This window comes from Notothenia rossii (genome assembly GCF_949606895.1).
Source record: "Notothenia rossii genome assembly, chromosome: 6".
Classification (NCBI taxonomy): Eukaryota; Metazoa; Chordata; class Actinopteri; order Perciformes; family Nototheniidae; genus Notothenia; species Notothenia rossii.
Window position 1 is genome coordinate 88,617,957 of NC_136909.1, and position 15,173 is coordinate 88,633,129.

The window sequence follows — 15,173 nt, forward strand, 5'->3', positions numbered from 1 at the left end:
TCTGTTTAAAGCAGCTTTGCTAGACGTTGATAACATGCATTCTTCACATGCTGAAGATATGGATTTGAAAAAATTCATGTTTTGCAACATAGCACACGTTAAGGACATTTATTGACATAATAAACATCTAGCAAAGCTGTTTTAAACAGAAAATGATGATGGCCTTTTGAACACAGATTCTGAGGATCGTTTCTGCTTCTGCTTTTATCCATCAGGTCAAAATAGGATTCACACACCTGACATCATTGTGATAGATTAGGCCTCAGCCTCTTCAGCACATCACAATCAAAGAAGTTAAAAATAAACAAATATAACAATTACAATCCAGTGCCTCTTGTCAACTGGCAACTCACAATTCCACACATTTCAATTTCACAGGCAAATGGGACTTCATGCTTAAAATGACTGCATGTGCAAGCATGTACATACATTGAAGTTTACCTGATCACTAACAATGAACTTGAACAGTAGAAATACTGGATATGCCCCTCTTTTGAACTGGCAGCTTACACATCCACACATTCTTTGATTCCCTATTTCAGAAGAGAACTTATATGCTTAAAATGAAATGAATGCTGTGAGGTTTTACATGAGCACTAACCACAATGCACTGGAACAGGCGAAACATAGATTAAAGTCATATCTGGCTTCCCCATTAACATTCACAGCAAAAGCTTTGTTTTCATAGACCTTATGCGCTGCGAGCATCGAGAGCCAAGCTCGTAAAAGATCGTCTGAATGGCTTCAAAGGTATACCTCATCTCCTTTGGATAATCCATGTTCATTGCATAAAGTAGGCTGAAGAGGAAAGGCAGTAGAGAGGTCTGGCAGGTCATGCAGTACAATGGTCCCTTCCCACACAACAGCCACGTCTCGGTGAGGATGGCCACAGACACACCTCTGAGCAATCGTTCTTCATGGTCAGTGTCCTGAGGAAAAGTCAAATATGCATGAATGAGTGCTATGGAAAACTAAACGGCAAAATACATATCCACTGATTCTAGCTTTAGCACCAAGCTACTGAGTCTTAACATTTAGCTTGTGGAAGTTATAATTGCAACTCAACAGCACGGCGGCTATCACCCACCAACCTTGCTGTGCCGAGTTCTATAAAGAAGTATTTTCTGATAAAGAACACCAGAAAACAATGGCCAGATGTATCGGGTTGGCTGTTGCTCAAACAGCGCTGATATTTATTTTTAATTTTGGGTGAACTCATCGCGCTCGAGTTCATGAGGTGAAAACATCTCTGGGCTCAAAATAAATCTTACACAAAGTGTATTATGCATAATTGATTAGCATAAGCTATGAGGTCATAACATGTTTAAGCTACATTAAGCAATATTACTTGTATTGTGTTAATAAGTTTATTTCCTACAGTTAGTATTACTTACCAAACACTCCAGAAGAAACTTGGTTGTGTCATCTCGGCAGGCCTCTCAGTGCTGCTGTCTTTCGGTGAGACACAATGTCGGATGTCTAAGGAGTACCCAGTGGAAACACACAAACATATCAATTAGTTTAGTGCCGTAGTGAATTTATACAAAATCCGACGTTCTGTATAGTAATGAGGAGGATAAAGAACAGCTCAGATCCCAGTAGCATGCTTCAGTAAAAGACTGGCAAAACAAAACAAAACAAAAACTGCAATCCTGCGGACAATTCTACTTTTACAAATTAAAAATACTGTTATAGTTCTCAAATTGCACCAACTAAGAACACCAAGCAATGACTTTTAACATCCATTTTTACTGAAGCCTTTCCATCAAAGCGTTTTCATTCCTACAAATGTTAGGCGAAGGGCATTTCATATTTTCAAACAGGGGATAGGGCTTTGGTGGACCCGGCTCCGGCCATTCTCCCCTCAACTTTTGCATGCTCTTAGATTGAGGCACTTCACTCACTTTTTCATCAAGTTTTTCCAAGAGGTCTTCCATCTTCTGTCCAAAAGCTCCCTTCCTAGCCCGGTACAGTTTCAGCAGGCAAGGCACATGTTTGTCAAAGGCTGCCCCGAAGGTCCCCAGGAGGTCTTTGCTGGTGATCCGGTGAAATTCTTCAGATATCTGAAAAACAAAATAACAAAACAATGTAATTTGATTGTAACCACAATGTCATGTTTTTTCTGTGCAGCAAATTCCTGGGTAGCTGTCTTGTTCAAAGTCTGCACCATCTTAAGGGGATAGATAGTTTGGATGTTTTGAATTGAAAAAAAACCTCGTATTACAATTTTGGGGACTGATTGGAAAGTGGGGCGTATTGTGTTGGAGGGGCCTGGAGTGGAGTGGTAGGGCAGGGTATAGTATAGTTTGCCAATTGACTGACATACACAGTCAGTGTGAATACAGGGCCAGTTCGCACCTTTTCCGTGACAAAGGCAACAATGTTTTAGAAGAGTCTCTTGATTGGAGCTTGCAAATCTGCAAAATCTGCACTGCATGTGATCCAGCCCTGAAATACAAGAGAAACATATAGGACATTCAGTTCAGTCAGCACTCGCAGAGATATCATTTTTGAAACTTTTAATTTGTTAGTTTTCATCCTTCCTCATATACTTAGTCGGACTTAACGAAAAAACGATTTAAAACTCAGTTAATGGGGTTAATTTTTTAATTGCTTCAGTTTATCATCGTAACAGATCAAAACGTTTGGATTCATTTTACAATAAATCAATAAATGGTATTCTTCTACAAACAAAAAACAAAACAATGAACACATTTAAACAAACCACTAATAGTGTATTAACTACGTTATTCAAAATTAACATTCACTTTAGATAATAACACCGGTATAATAAACGGAGCGCTCTCTTTTCCTCTCTCTCTCTCCCTCTCCTGACAGCCCGTCAGTATCTCATGCAGCTCACTACTCCAGTAACGAGTGACCCGACAGTGAAGAATAAACAAATGTATAACTAGTTTAGCTAGTTCCAGAGGTAGATAAAATAGCTAAGTGTGTTTGGTCTAACTTGAAACGTGTGTTTTGCTCCGCTCATCGGACCGTTACAGCGGCTGAGCTTCAGGTGATCACGGAGCTGCGTGACCTAAACAATAAGTGTTGCTTGGCAACGGGGTGTGGCGGCAAAGTATATATTTTTTCTCTCAAGTTTTAGATGTTTTTTACACTCAACCAAACAAAAAGACCTGTAACAAAACAATGTCAGAGTCACCGGCGGCCGGCTACCCCAATAAACAGACGTTACTAACCGCTTAACAACAATGCCCCCCATTCCATGTATAGTCACACATACACACAAGTTCTTTATAAAACGTACGAACACGGCCTCTCAGCGAAAATGTATAACACATACATTTCCGCCATGGTCTACATGCGCTTGTACGTCACCGCCATGTTTCAACGGTTAACCGTATTCAACCCAACATCGGACAAGGCTGCCGCTGGCCTGTAAAAATACATGTCAAGGCTAAGTTTCAACACAGCAGCAACGTTGTCATATCCCAATCAATGCTGTGTGTAAAGTTATAGCGTTATACGTCTAGCTCGGTTTACTATAACACCGGTCGTCTCACCATCAGAATGCATTATAAAGGCCTTCAGGTGCTTGAACATAAATTCGACGCCATCTGTAGCTAAGCTAGCAAAGCTAACTGTGGTGGGTCAACCCAGGCTCATGGCATTTTGTGTTATAGTCACAAAATGTAATCCATTGATTCGTGTTCACCAACACAATTATCAAGTAAGGGTTACGATCCACCCGCTGTGAAATGAACTTAACTTCCATATTTGCCGTACACTTGTGTTTACGGAAGTTGAGATGTTTCTCGGTTGTGATTGGTTGTTCCTCGTCACATGACGAGCGGTGCGCTCTGCTGCAGTGCACGTCTCCATTGAAACCAATGGAAATGAGATCCCAACGCTGATGTGCATGGCTCCGTACAAAGTTGTACTCATTGCATTAGTATAGGCAACTGTAGCTTTTTACACTGGAGGCGCCCATCTCGGCCGAAGTCGGTTCATATTAACCTAAAGGTACATCATTAAATGGTAAATGTCGCCTTTAAGGAGCAGAACATTTTTGTTTTATTTGTGTGTGAATAATGAAATAATTTCAAATCAGTTTTTCTGTGATAGGTAATTGGTGTGGAGAAGATTGACCTCAGCCTTGCTTTGAACATTGTTCCAAAGGCTCTGTAGTAAATGGTGAGTATTCAAATGTTTTGTGTGATTTACTTGACTAACTTAAACTTGATCTTTAACAAATTGAAAACTGATATTAGTCTGACAATTTCTGAATATTTATTCATAACATTTACATACTGCAAACATTGCAGGGATATACACATGTTCTGATTTATTAGGCAAAAGTGATTCAGAAAGTGAGAGGCAAAAGCCAAACATTCTGCGATAAAGCCTCCTTCACAAAGTGATCATGTTTTGTTTGTTGAAATGGCTATAAGGGTGTTTCTTATATGTAGTCTTACATCAGTAATACTTATTTTAAGTCGCTTTGGAAAAAAACGTAACTAAATGAAATGTAATGTAGTCTAACCTGGTTGTTCGTACTTGATATAAAAAGTTATTCTCACTATAGAGCCAAAACAGGAGTGATGTGGTCCCTTCTCCGTGCTCTGGTCAATACGTTGAATCAGCTGAAGCAACTTAACTGAGTTTTTGGTTCACCCTGATAATAAAGAGTTACAATAAGCTAGCCTTGAAGTAACAAATGCATGGACTAGTTTCTCTGCATCGTTTTGAGGCAAGCACACAACTACAATCATGACATCTTTAGAAAATGAAATGATTTCTTGATTTTTATGACTGTGATAATTTGTTTTCTTTGATAAATGTGGAGTTTAAGCGTATAACAACCCTGCCCCTCCAATCAAGATTTCTCTCTCAGCTGGATGTACTATCTGAAAAACTTCTGAAGGTTTATGAGAAGAGAGGAGGACAGATAGGCCAGCGTCTGAACTGTATTATGTCAAACATGACTCAAGTAAGAATTCATTTTAAGGAAATTATACATCGAGTCAATAGTGTACACATTTCATTGAGCAAAACAGATTCTTTATTTTCTTATTCCCCTTCACTTAGGTTGATGATGTCGATTTAGGCCGGGATTGTCTTCTCAAGGGGCTGTGTGTGTACCTCTGTGTGTGTACCTCTGTGTGTGTACCTCTGTGTGTGTACCTCTGTGTGTGTACCTCAATGAGAGAGTTTGTGGTCAGTAGAAGTAATATTTGACCTTTTGATTTTTTTGTTTGGCTTTAAAATATGTATTTATTGAAACACCACATAGTATATAGCCTAAAGTAAGTGAACATCCCTGTTTTTGGTTTAATAGCCAGACTAATAATAATAATAATATAATAATAACTTTTATTTATATAGCGCTTTTCAATAACCCAAAGTCGCTTACAAAAAAAATTAAAAGTACAGAAAGGGGGTGAACAGGCAGAAGACAACATATTGGACAAGAAAATTGAACATGAACATTACATGAACAGGCAAAGGACAACACAGGGGGGGAGCAAGCATAGGACAACGAGCAAAAGACAACATAATGGAAAAGAGGAAAGAAAAAGTTGATGAATGTATGAATAAGAGATGCAGCGTGGGGTGAATAAGAGATACAGCGTGGGGTGTGAGTGAAGTCAGACTACACTGAAAAGCTAGAGGCCTTTTAATTTAAAACTGATACAGGAAATGAAACATTCTTTATCAGGTCAGACAGGAGTATATCAGATAACAAGGAGGCTTAAAAGTACTGAAATCTGACCAAATGTACTTGTTAGACACAGGGACTTAGTAATGGGTATATATATGTATTGATTTGTTCGATCTCACTCTGTTCCTTTTGTGACTGTGCGCTCTGCAGGCAGAAGATGAAGACGTCATTCTGCGGTCCATTCAGGGGATTACGGTGGGACTTTATGTTGTCAAACACAATTCCACCATGAGAGCAGAGGACAGATGAGACCACAGGACAGATGAGACCAGAGGACAGATGAGACCAGAGGACAGATTGTCCTGGAAGGCCAACAGGTACTAACTGATGTGGACAACATTGCATTAGCTGCTACCATGCTGTTTGGACTAATGTGTGCAATGAACCTGGACGACCCCCCTAAACTGAAGTGCACGTTCAAAGTGCTCCAGCAAATGTTAATGGAGCTAGACGGCAACATGCTCTCCAAGAAAGCCCAAGCGTTTAAAAACAAACTGTTTGAGTGAGCTGTTGCCATGGACCATTGTGCACTTTTACAGCATTCATACTGGACTTTCATCGATACAACTGTCTTGCACTTCCTTTGCTCATGCTTTTTGCTGTATTGATTTGCATGTTTCAGAAATGTGGGTTTTTCCTGGGGTCATGTGTTTTCAGAATGTACCACTTGTCATGTGTTTCAGAATGTACCACTTGTCATGTGTTTTCAGAATGTACCACTTGTCATGTGTTTTCAGAATGTACCACTTGTCATGTGTTTCAGAATGTACTAATTGCACTACTTCAAAATGTCAGTTCTTGTTTTTATTTGTAATACTTTCTTTAGTGCATATGTGGTGAGAAACCAGGCCATTATTATACTGTCATGTATTTTTCCAAAGCAATGCCATTGCTTTTTTGTATTAAAGTGCCCTTTCATATTAGCAGGGTACTATTTAAATCATGGATTTGCAAGAACATTTCCTTTTTTCGGCTAGGCGTTGACATTTCCTGTTAATTGTTTACTATGAATGAGTTACAAAAATAAGCCTTTCTTTGCCATTTGACCCAATAAACCTTTCTTTTGGTCGGGAGAATAGTTTCCTGCTTGCTGTGTTCTAACACAATAATGTATATGTACATGCATCACAAACTTTTTCTATTTCTTCTATTTCTTTATTTTCAATGTATTTGTTAATTCTCCTGGGGCTGCACGATGGAAAAACCAAAAGCTCATCTGGATGTGTGGTGGTTGTTAATATTGTTTTATTTTTTGAGAAAAATTCATGAATGTTGTTCAAAGAAATGTGTTTGTCTTTATTGACTATTTGCTTTAAAATGTTATGATAAATGCTGTAGATATAAGAGATTAGGATGGATCCTGTAGAAGAATGTACGACATGCCTCTATTCACATGAAATAAATAATCTTATGTACCCCTTGAGCACTAGGTAGATTAAACAGAAAACTATAGCATGGAGTTTAAACAAAACATTCATGTGGCTTTAACAGGTACAAATGAAATATAATGAGTATATTAAAAGCCTATAATGAACATAAAAAGTAATGTTGGTTAAACATAGGGTAAATGAATATACCTGTATTAAAGGAAATATTCACATCAACATAACAATTTCATGTTTCTTTGACATAACATAGTTGTGTGTCTTTAACATAATGGAATAGTTTTGAGTACACATGATTTTAATGTGTGCAACCGGTTTCCATATTAAAATCATGTTAATCCAACGGCCTTTTTTTTCAGTGCAGTGGTCAACTTTGATGAAACTGAAAGTAAAGATGCCAATGAACCAGATTCAGCCTTTGCTGCCGCCAGTGAGAGCTCAGATGAAGATGACCAGATGGAGCCTGAACCTCTGTCAGATTTGGATCATCCCTCTCTCCCCCCTCACAGAAGGTGCATGGCTCACACCTTGAATCTAGTGGCCAAAGATACAGAATTGAAAAATGCTACAAAGCAATGTCGAGGGCTGTTTTTGCAAAAGCATCTGCTCTGTGGAACAAGGTTAAGTGGACTCCAAAGGCTTCTGATACTGTGGAGGAAAAGCTTGGGATTAGCTTTGTTGCGCCAAATGACACAAGATGGAACTCTGTATTTCTTTCCATGGAGCGACTGTCTCGCATTGCAACACTAACTACCAAGGCAGAAATGAATGTGGATGAGGTCACCTCTGCAAATGATGCCACTCCCCTACATGACAAGCTGCTCCTGCACGATGTGAGTGATGAGTTTGGCTTTCGTCGATTCTCACCAGATGAAGTCAACTTCATACACAAGTTTGTGGATGTGATGAGGCCTTTGGCACTTGCACTAAACATCCTCCAAGCAGAGAAGAACATCTTTCTTGGGTAGCTGGCTCCAACCATTGTGCAACTGCAATGTCATATGAATGACCTGTTGGATGAGAGCACAAAACCCACTGCTGCAGAGGGTCTCATTACATGCCGTCCCCTCATAAAGAGCATCTTGCAGTCACTGAGCACAAGGCTGGCAGGTCTTCTGGAGAAGAGGGAGCACATACTGTCCGCTATACTGGTGCCAAGATTCAAGCTTGACTGGGTCCAAGATGAGGAGAAACATGTGCAGTACAGATTGATGCTGAAAAGAGAATGGCAAACCAACTCTGATGACTCGGATGCAAGAGACTCAGGTCAAACCCAGTCCAGTGGGGAAAGTAACAAGAAAGATCCTGCAGCTTCATTCTTCAGATTTAACAGAAATCCTCAGGTTCCTCAAAAATCTGAAGTGGACATGTATTTGGATGCCCCAACCACAGATGGGTTTGATGAGTACATGCAGTTTCCAAAACTCAAAAGGCTGTTCATAAAACACAGCACTGCCCTCAAGCGCTCCGGTAGAGAGGCTCTTCAGCATCGGTGGTCAAATCTTCAGGTAGGGATGAGCTGTGATTATATTCCTCATCTAATTATTTCAGTAATTGCCATTTGCCTCAGTACACAATTCCTTTAATACAGATTACTGTTACAATGTTTGCCACAATAATCATGATGTTAAAATGCCTTCTCTTCTTCTTCTTTCTTCTTCTTCTTGCATCTCATTCAGGCCCAGGAGAAACCGGCTGGGAGATGACAACTTTGAGAAGCAGCTGATTTTGAATGCCAACAAAAATATTTGAAGGTATATATATTATTGTTGTGACCTGTTTTTTGGGCTATAGAAGTACAATGTATTGCTAATGGAGATGAGTATATTGGTGTGCAGAGGTGAGCTGCATGAAAATAACAGTCAGAGCATATCTTGTTTTTGTTTTTACAGGAAGCAAGAAACAGCAGATCCACCAGGGAGAGACCAGACCACTGTGACCGAAACAGCAGATCCACCAGGGAGAGACCAGACCACTTTGACCTAAACAGCAGATCCACCAGGGAGAGACCAGACCACTGTGACCGAAACAGCAGATCCACCAGGGAGAGACCAGACCACTGTGACCGAAACAGCAGATCCACCAGGGAGAGACCAGACCACTGTGACCGGAACAACAGATCCACCAGGGAGTGACCAGACCACTGTGACCGAAACAGCAGATCCACCAGGGAGAGACCAGACCACTTTGACCGAAACAGCAGATCCACCAGGGAGAGACCAGACCACTGTGACCGAAACAGCAGATCCACCAGGGAGAGACCAGACCACTTTGACCGAAACAGCAGATCCACCAGGGAGAGACCAGACCACTGTGACCGAAACAGCAGATCCACCAGGGAGAGACCAGACCACTGTGACCGAAACAGCAGATCCACCAGGGAGTGACCAGACCACTGTGACCGAAACAGCAGATCCACCAGGGAGAGACCAGACCACTGTGACCGAAACAGCAGATCCACCAGGGAGTGACCAGACCACTTTGACCGAAACAGCAGATCCACCAGGGAGTGACCAGACCACTTTGACCGAAACAGCAGATCCACCAGGGAGAGACCAGACCACTGTGACCGAAACAGCAGATCCACCAGGGAGAGACCAGACCACTGTGACCGAAACAGCAGATCAACCAGGGAGTGACCAGACCACTGTGACCGAAACAGCAGATCCACCAGGGAGAGACCAGACCACTTTGACCAAAACAGCAGATCCACCAGGGAGAGACCAGACCACTGTGACCGAAACAGCAGATCCACCAGGGAGTGACCAGACCACTTTGACCGAAACAGCAGATCCACCAGGGAGTGACCAGACCACTTTGACCGAAACAGCAGATCCACCAGGGAGAGACCAGACCACTGTGACCGAAACAGCAGATCCACCAGGGAGAGACCAGACCACTGTGACCGAAACAGCAGATCAACCAGGGAGTGACCAGACCACTGTGACCGAAACAGCAGATCCACCAGGGAGAGACCAGACCACTTTGACCAAAACAGCAGATCCACCAGGGAGTGACCAGACCACTTTGACCGAAGCAGCAGATCCACCAGGGAGAGACCAGACCACTGTGACCGAAACAGCAGATCCACCAGGGAGAGACCAGACCACTGTGACCGGAACAACAGATCCACCAGGGAGTGACCAGACCACTTTGACCGAAACAGCAGATCCACCAGGGAGTGACCAGACCACTGTGACCGAAACAGCAGATCCACCAGGGAGAGACCAGACCACTTTGACCGAAACAGCAGATCCACCAGGGAGAGACCAGACCACTGTGACCGAAACAGCAGATCCACCAGGGAGAGACCAGACCACTTTGACCGAAACAGCAGATCCACCAGGGAGAGACCAGACCACTGTGACCGAAACAGCAGATCCACCAGGGAGTGACCAGACCACTTTGACCGAAACAGCAGATCCACCAGGGAGTGACCAGACCACTTTGACCGAAACAGCAGATCCACCAGGGAGAGACCAGACCACTGTGACCGAAACAGCAGATCCACCAGGGAGAGACCAGACCACTGTGACCGAAACAGCAGATCCACCAGGGAGAGACCAGACCACTTTGACCAGTGACAGGGACTCTTTTTTTATTTTCACAAATTATTATTTGTCATTTAGTTATTTTAGTTATTTATTTGAACTGTAACCAGTGGTGACAGATCTTCACTCAGTATTTTCACTCACACTGGACAGAAAGTAATAGCAGTACTGTCCATGGGCCTTGGGCTCTGACTGACTCTTTAAGTTATTGTTTTTTTTTTACCTAATTTTTTTACCTTTTTTGCCTCATTCATTTGGGCTGAATATTGCACCCAAGTTATGACCCAAGTTATAGAACTTTTTGTTCTTTGGGCAAACAAGTCAGGAAAAAAAAAGAATGCGACTGACTTAATGAAAAGAGAATTAATGTTTAAATGTTTTGCACTTTGAATATTGAACTTTGAGGTACAACCTTAGTTTCATACCTCAGCCTGGTTCCTACCTCGTGTTGTGTTAGTACAGAGTTATGTCGGCACATGTTTATATGTTATATGTTTGCACAATGACGACTTTCACTTTTGGTACTTTAAGTATATTTAGATTATTATACTTAATAAAGACCATTCAAGAAGCATGTTTTTTCTCATGTTTTTGAAAATATAATGTGGAGATGAAAGCTGCAGCTGCTACTAGTGTGGACTGAATGGGCGGCAGCAAAGCGTTATGGAAATGCCAGTATTCTGATTGCTGTCTGTGGTTCTATATGGGTTATGGCAATCATTTTGACAAATAATAGCTCGCAGCAACGTATTGAAAAAAGAACTATAAACTATAAATTAGTTCATTTTTGAAACCATGAACTTTAGTTCAACATTTTGAATTATGAACTATGAACTGAACTAGTTCATTTTAAAATGTGTGAACTGTGAACTGAACCAGTTCATTTAGAAAGTGAACTTTCCCAACACTGCTCTCAATGCTCTGTGGTCTTCAGGACGGTTTGAAGACTTCAGGAATATCCTTCATGTGGATTATTCTTGGCCTTTCTGTGCAGATCACTTCTATTGGACGGACTCTGAAGAGCTCAGCAAGCCTTCAAATCTTCCTCTGTTTCAGTGGTTCATACATTTTAAACAGCCAACAGGAAACTGTGTTCGGAGTTCAGAGCAGAAGATTTGGAGGGTAAAAAATAAAGATGAAGAAAATAAATGTATTGATTTTTTTTTTTTAAACGAACAATAAATTGATGTTCTGTATTATTTTAGGTCCTTTAATAAAGGAACACACTAGTGGTTTGTGATTGGACAGAGAAGAGTCTGCTTATTGTCCCGAGTCAGTGGTGAGGACCAATCAGAGCAGAGGAAGCTCCACCAGATGGAGCTGATGCAGGATTTCACTGCTGCACCTTGACTCAGGTGTTGTACTTCAGTTCAGCTTTTAGTTACTTTAGTTCACTTCATTACCTGCTACTTTATTCTTCTACCATTCTACATCTTAGAAGCAAGTATTCTACTTTTTCTGCAGTACATGTATGTGATAACTTACGTTAAGAACATGTTGTGTAAACGTTTCAGATCTAGATTAATAAAATATAATCTAAATATAATCACCAAATTGTCCTGCCTTAACTATATATTCAAATATGATTCCTTGATGGAATTCACGAGGCACAATGTACTGTATATGACCTTTATTTAAAAAAGAAAAAGCTCCTCCTTTACCAGCTGTTACATTAAAGTGAACAGACGGATTAATTAATTATTATTATTAAATAATGTGAAACATATTATCATGAACTGGTGCAGAATGAGTACTTTTGCACTTTAAGTATATTTTGATGTTTAAACTTGTACTTTAGTGAAGTGTTGAATAGAGGACCTGAAACAGATTATTATCACACTGTGGTTTCACTAATGTTTCTGAAACTAAAGATCTGAGTCCTTCTTCCTCCTCTGTGAGAAACCAGAAACCAGCTGCAGTTCCTCAGAGTGACCACTGGAGGTCCTCCTCCTCCTCCTCCTCCTCCTCCTCCTCCTCCAACACCTTTAGCTTTTATTTTTGGCCCATATTTGAGCTTCCCGACTGAATTGAACACACCTTTTCTTTTCGTTTGTTGACGTGTTTGGACTTGTGTTATTTTTTTTTACAGTGAAGACTAAGAAACAAAATGGCTTCCGTCCTGCTCAGCTGGTGTTTAACACAGAACACCTGAAGAGAAGACTACAACAGAGAAAGAGTCCCTCACAGTTTCATCAGAAACTAAAACCTTAATGTGCTCTTTGAAAACAGAAAACTTAGAAATAAGTTAAAAGACTGTCAGCAAAAGTAGTGAAACAGTTCCCGTTGAATGACAGTTTATAGAATATATTCTAATGCCATCAGATACAGATATTGGCTGTAAGTACATGTTGTAACTTTACAGTCTATTACAAGTACACTTCTTCATTATCAGGACACATGTAACAAGGTGAGAATACTGCATTAAGACGTTTGAGTTTCACTGTTTAGACTTTAGATCAGAGTTCCTGAGGGGGGGCCAGGAGGGCGTGTTGATCGACCAATGAAACGCAGCCAGAGTCTCTCAGGTGTTTCAGGAGCAAAGGCCCAGGTGAGCTCTCTGATGGCTGCTGGGTCCTAGTGCCCTCTAGTTGCCTCCCCCTCCAAATCATTAGCCCTCCTGACAGACTGACCCCCATCAGCCTGAACTCCTCTTCCTCCTCACAGGGAACTCTTTCCTGTGTCTGTGTGTGTGTGTGTGTGTGTGTGTGTGTGTGTGTGTGTGTGTGTGTGTGTGTGTGTGTGTGTGTGTGTGTGTGTGTGTGTGTGTGTGTGTGTTTGTGTGTGTATGTGAGAGAGAGAGAGAGTGTGTGTGTGTGTGAGTCTCAGTCTGTGCTGCGTTCACAGGATCAAATGCTTTTGTGAATATAATTATTGGGAAGGGATCTTTAACAGAGTTTCCGGTACTCTAACCTGCAGTGCGTTTGATCAAAACAGGAAGTCATTACTTTTTTGCAATTTTGCAGAATAATGTCCGATTGGACTCTTTGCAGCCTCTGTTGTGTAGAGTTCTGCTTCCTGGACACAGCTTGAATAAATACGTTCATTAAAACAACACAAAGTGATCTCTTCACTGCTCTTTGGTGATCTGGTTTTTCATTTGTAGAGTAACCGCAGCTGTCAGATAAGTGTAGTCCAGTAAAAAGTACAATATGTACCTCTGAGATGAGTACAGGTATCTCACTCTCATTTCTGGTGTAACATCCTCTCGACCGCCCTTCCAAAGTGTGTTATCTCCACCATCTCACCCACATTTCTGTTCCTATTGCCTCACACCAAAGTTCGCTTTGTCATGCTGGGGATTGTCAAATTTCTGACTCGTAAGGCCCGGACACACCAACCTGACACCAAAGAACTGACACAGACGGACCCCCGACTGTTGTGTCTCCTCTCGTCTCCTCGTCTTGGCCATGTGTCGCACTGGAACACACCGCAAAGACTTCAGACGGCCAAGAAGCACGTAAGAACTACGCATGCGTCAGTGGCAATAACTCTCCTCACCAGCAGGCGGCGGTAGTGTGTATTCGTCATTCAAAAGACGCAACAACCGGAAGACAGACTGCGTTATAACCGAGAGAAGAAGAACAGACTGCGTGATATAAACAAATAGCGTGTTCCATTATCACTCTACAGCGAGAAGCTCACGGGGCTTTCCCCAACCTGTGAGGAGAGCTGGAGTTAAATGAAATCTTAATAGTTTGTTTGGGTAGCTCACTTCCGTTTCGCCTCTCATTCGCTGATTCGCTAAGCTGAACAGCCAATCAGAGTGATTTCTTTTGCCGACAGCCTTTGGCCGACTGCCAGTTTTCGGCCGAAAAGGTGGCCGACTGCCGGTTTTCGGCCGAAAAGGTGTCGGCACGGCTGAAAAGACACGACGGTGCGGGACACACCAATCTGAGTAGGGCGTGTCGACGCTCATCGTCGGCCTGACGCCCAACGACGCCGATAATCGGCTTGGTGTGTCCTCGGCCTTTAGAATCCATTAACCCCTTGAGACACACCATCCGGAAAGATTGCAGTCAAATTTTACCGGGTGGGGTTTTTACCTAAATTAGCGTTAGGGTTACGGCTAAAAGGGGAATTGGCAGCTGATACTCTGCTTTAGTTTTTTTGGTTTATTTTCATACATAGCCTTTGACCCAACAATGATGGATCCAGAAACACACATTTCCAGTGTTTTACCTGCTATAGATGGTATGTTCCCATGCTCACTTTATGCTTACGACCATACCCTACCATACCAATACTTAGATGGGACACCTCGGTATTCCCAGTGCTGCAGTCGTTGAATGAAGTGGTTTTGGTGGCACTATCCAGTATAACAGGGGAGTTTTGAATAAGGACGCTGCATATTGGTTTGTTCTGATAGAAATAAGGTTGAAGCTCGTTGTGCCAAAATACGCCACTATTTCAACACGTTCTAAGTAAAAACAGGGTTTTTCCGCTCGTTATAGTATGGTAGTTTAAACACACTTTACATAGGAATTGAACATTGTTCTTCAGATTGGTAGACATCCATTTACCCCTTTAGATAAACAAATCATTTCTAATGTT

The 15,173-nt window shown here is 41.7% G+C and overlaps 1 protein-coding gene across 1 annotated transcript in view; it reads right to left on the reverse strand.

Annotated features, from left to right (window-relative positions):
* Window positions 1-15,173, reverse strand: part of LOC307044272 (NLR family CARD domain-containing protein 3-like) — a 35,406-nt gene that overhangs the window by 8,917 nt on the left and 11,316 nt on the right. The gene's annotated exons all lie outside the window — the stretch shown is intronic.